Genomic DNA, 4,775 nt, shown 5'->3' with positions numbered 1-4,775 from the left:
GAAAGAAGTTCCTCCTCACGTTTAGGTGGAACTTCTTATACTCAAGTTTGTGCCCATTTCCTCTTGTCCTGTCCCTGGGCACCACTGAGAAAAGACCAGCCCCTTCCTCTTGACACCCACCCTTTAAGTATTTATAAGCATTGATCAGATCCCCCCTCAGCCTTCTCTTCTCCAGACTAAAAAGACCCAAGTCCCTCAGCCTCTCCTCAGAAGGGAGATGCTCCAGGCCCCTCATCATCTTTGTAGCCCTCTGCTGTCCCCTCTCCAGCAGTTCCCTGTCCTTCTGGAACTGGGGGGAGAGCAGTTTAGCTGATGTGATCCACATCTCTCTGAATATTTTTGTCCCCAGTACAGCCAGCATCTCATCCAGCCCCATGTTTTTTTTCCTGAGGCAGTTTGGAAAGCCATCCCTCGTGGACTCCCTTTGGCAGATGGAGCTTCAGAGAAAGGTTGCGGTGCTTCATTATATTAAGCAGGATAGTTTCATAAGGAGGAGAGGATGTGATTTTGCAGCTAGCAGCTGCTGGCTCATAGCCAAGAGAGATGGGTGTTTGTCACCCACTGGAGCTAATTGTGCCCATCGCGAACGTTAATGTCGTCAGCAGAACAGATATTCTGCATTTGACGTGTTTTCCCAGTCTGGCTGGGATGACAAATGAAACCCCCATACATGAATATTTCAAACTCTCCTGAATAACCTGGTATCGTGCAGAGAAAGTGGGGGGCGTTGGTCAGAGACCAGCTTCCCCAGCATTGCAGTCACATCCCATACTGGGCTCCTGGGGCTGACACAGGCACCTCTGGAACCTCCTGGGGGTCAGTCCCCAGCTCTGTTCCTCAGCTCCTTTGCCTGAAAGTGGGAATGGTCGTACTGCATCTCACCACCCCTGCCAGATTCTGGTTGAAATACTCCGCTGCTGCCACAACCTGCATTTCTCTCCTGCCTGAAGTCTGGGAGAGACCCAGCTCTTACACAGGTTGTGAGTTCACAGCATCAGTACCTTTTCCAGCGTTGTAGGAGGATGATGAGGGGCCTGGAGCATCTCCCTTATGGGGAAAGGCTGAGGGACTTGGGTCTTTTTAGTCTGGAGAAGAGAAGGCTGAGGGGGGATCTGATCAATGCTTATAAATACTTAAAGGGAGGGTGTCAGGAGGACGGGGCTAGACTTTTTTCAGTGGTGCCCAGGGACAGGACAAGAGGAAATGGGCACAAACTTGAGTATCCTAAACTTGAACATCCTAAATGTGAGGAGGAACTTCTTTCCTGTGAGGGTGGCAGAGCCCTGGAAGAGGGTGCCCAGGGAGGTGGTGGAGTCTCCTTCTCTGGAGACATTCAAAACCCACCTGGACACGTTCCTGTGCAACCTGCTCTGGGTGGACCTGCTCTGGGCAGGGGGTTGGAATAGATGCTCTCCAGAGCTCCCTTCCAACCCCATGTGATTCTGTGAGTCCTCAGGGCTGCTTTCAGAAAAGGCCATTTATGGTAGCACCACCTGCCCACCTCCGCAGCGTGGTATCGATCATCTCACAGTCCCAGCACACTGTGCATAGCTGGCATTGTGCTTGTACAGTCATGGCTTGGGTGTTATTTTTCAGCTCCTGCTATAACCAAGTGTTTTTTCAATGATTTCACACACTTTTTTTTTAATTTATTTTTTTAAATAACCATATTATTCGGTCTTCCAATGTATTAGCAAGAATGTGGAGCTTCTTGTAATATTTTTAATAGTCATCGTCTTCATCGCTGTGTCTGGCTTAAGTGTGACGAATCCTTCGCATTTATTTGTTTATTTATACATATACAAAATATCTTTATATATTTAACGTAGTGCTCTCTGGGGCTTGGTTGTGTGGTTTTTGACTTGTGTCTTCTTCTAACATCTGTTGTTGCTTTAAGGTCTTCTGGGAATTACTGGTGATACCTATTCCTGAGGCTGGTTAAAATAGTCCTGCTCTCAGAGCGAAGGTGTGGGAGCACACCCTGCACCTCCTCCTCCTCCTCCTCTGCTGCTGAAATCACTTTTCTCCTCTGGAATGTGCTCAGAGAATGATAAAGCGGCCGTGTGTTTGGGGCTGCATTCTTCCTTCCCCCTGGGTGAATTTTCGTAGATAAAGGGACCCTTCTTTTGCCTCTGCCTTGGGGGGACCCAAACGCATGACTCACGGGGCGACGAGCACAGTGCTTCTTCAGGGGCCTCAAAACTTCTCTTTCACTTCAGTTTATCATCCCTGTGCTTGATGGTAAAACTGAAGTGCCTCTGTCTGTGTCTGACCTTGCTACAGCACATGTTGGTTATTTCAGGAGAAAAATGCAGCTTTTTTGTGGTGAAGACCCGCCCAAGTCACTTAAACCTGCACTCCTGGAGAATGCAAAAATTCATATACACTGCTCTCTTCCTTTTTTGCAACACTTTGGGTTCCTGCCCAAGAAGACCACACAAATGAGGAAGGACAGGTGAAATACTAAGGCTTGGAGATTCTAATAAATACAGCATTAAGCACTTTAACCCAGGAAGTTTGTACACAGTGAAGTTTGCAGATGACACCAAACTAGGTGGGAGTGTTGATCTGCTTGAGGGTAGGAAGGCTCTACAGAGGGATCTGGACAGGTTGGATCGATGGGCCAAGGCCAATGAGATGAGGTTCAATAAGGCCAAGTGCCAGGTCCTGCATTTTGGTCACAACAACCCCAGGCAACGCTACAGGCTGGGGGCAGAGTGGCTGGAAAGCTGCCCAGCAGAAAAAGACCTGCGGTTTGGTGGACAGATGGCTGAACATGAGCCAGCAGTGTGCCCAGGTGGCCAAGAAGGCCAACAGTATCCTGGCTGTGTCAGGAACAGCGTGGCCAGCAGGAGCAGGGCAGTGATGGTGCCTCTGTACTGGGCAATGGTGAGGCCTCACCTCGAGGGCTGTGTTCAGTTCTGGGCCCCTCACTACAGGAAGGACATTGAGGTGCTGGAGCGTGTCCAGAGGAGAGCCACCAAGCTGGTGAGGGGTCTGGAGAACAAGTCATAGGAGGAGAGGCTGAGGGAACTGGGCATGTTTAGTTTGGAGAAGAGGAGGCTGAGGGGAGACCTCATTGCCCTCTACAACTCCCTGAAAGGAGGTTGTGGAGAGGTGGGTGTTGGCCTCTTCTCCCAAGGGAATAATGACAGGAGCAGAGGAAAGGGTCTGAAGTTGGGGCAGGGGAGGTTTAGATTAGATATCAGGAAGAATGACTTTCCTGAGAGGGTGGTCAGGCCCTGGAACAGCCTGCCCAGGGCGGTGGTGGAGTCACCATCCCTGGAGGTATTTTAGAAACCTGCAGATGTGGCTCTTCAGGGCATGCTCCAGTGCCTGAGATTGTAGGGGGGTTTTTTGTGTGTATATGGTTGGACTCGATGATCTCAAAGGTCCTTTCCAACCATGACGATTCTGTGATTACCTGTGAGAACTCAAGGTTGTTTTCCGTCGTGGCTCCAACTTCTACTAGCTCAATAAGGAAAAACATGAATCCGTCTTATCTCCACTAACAGATCAATTTGCTTTCTCTCCTCCAGGACTGCCTTAAAGCTTGTCAAGAACAGATCGAGGCGGTGCTAGTGAACAGCCTTAGGCAAGTCCGGCGGCAGCAACAGCAAAGCAATCCTTCTAAGACGGTGGACGAACTGGACCAGGCCAGCACTCCCACAGACGTGAGAGATATCGACCTGTGAGGACATCGGCACAGAAAGTCACGCTTGCTCCCCCAGCCCTTTTATTTTTATTACTATTTTTAGAGTGAAATCTTTTTTTTTTTTTTTTTTTTCTTTCCACGATTGTGGAGCTGTATATGCACCTCTTTTTTGGGAAAAAAAAAAAAAAAAAGCATTTGGTGCCTGTGATGTTCTACAGAAGGGAATCCCACAATATATTTGGTAATTGCTATTTGATTATGTATCAGTGATATTAAATGCTTATAAAAGCATACAAAGTAGCTAGATAAATGTAAGCCTGCATTTGTGGGAACAAAGTAGAGTATACTTGTCTGTGTATTATGACCTAGTGCATACACCCCTTTTTTAGATTTAAGAAAGGAATCGTGTGTGCGATTTTATGGCTTGACTAGATTGCAAAGCAATAGAATAAGGGGTTTAGGGCAAAGCGGGAAAAGATCCCTGAAGCAATTGAACCATTTTGAATGCAGAAGAGATTTGCTGATCTGTCACCTCTGTTATTAGTCAGAAGTGTTTGTTGGATCTCTGTATGTTAGTTTTGTTTACTCTTGCTGTCTGTGGTAGCTGCTACCTAAGAAAGAAGATGCTTTATTTTGCCAGCCAGAAGAGCAGGTGGTTTTGGGGTTTTTTTTATTGGGTTTATTTTTGTTTTGGTTTTGGTTGGTTTTTGTTTGGTTTGTTTTTTTTTTTTTTTTCAAATCACCCTCTCCCCTCTTGACTTTTTCTACTTTTCCTTCAGAAATGTTTCATTCTAAACACAGCAGCATCTTTGGCATAAGGGCAATCCCATTTTACCCAACTGTGGGCCAAGCCAAAGTTTCCCGAGTGTGTTCACGTTAGGTGGGGGAAATGCACCAATTAATTCCGAGCAGACGGCTTAATCAGCCCGCCTCCGACCTTTGGATTGCAAGATGTGGTGGATCATCTGTGAAAAAGCATTATATTCCAGGACAGCACTAATGCTTCACGTCAATGTTAACTTTTGGCAGCTCCTTAGCTTGGCCGTAAAGACATTGAAATGATGCTCTGTCCATCTTCCTTTTTAACATCTCCTCACTGGGTTAAAAGAAGATGAGATTT

This window comes from Calidris pugnax, unplaced genomic scaffold (genome assembly GCF_001431845.1).
Source record: "Calidris pugnax isolate Ruff unplaced genomic scaffold, ASM143184v1 scaffold373, whole genome shotgun sequence".
NCBI lineage: Eukaryota > Metazoa > Chordata > Aves > Charadriiformes > Scolopacidae > Calidris > Calidris pugnax.
This window is presented reverse-complemented; position numbering follows the sequence as displayed.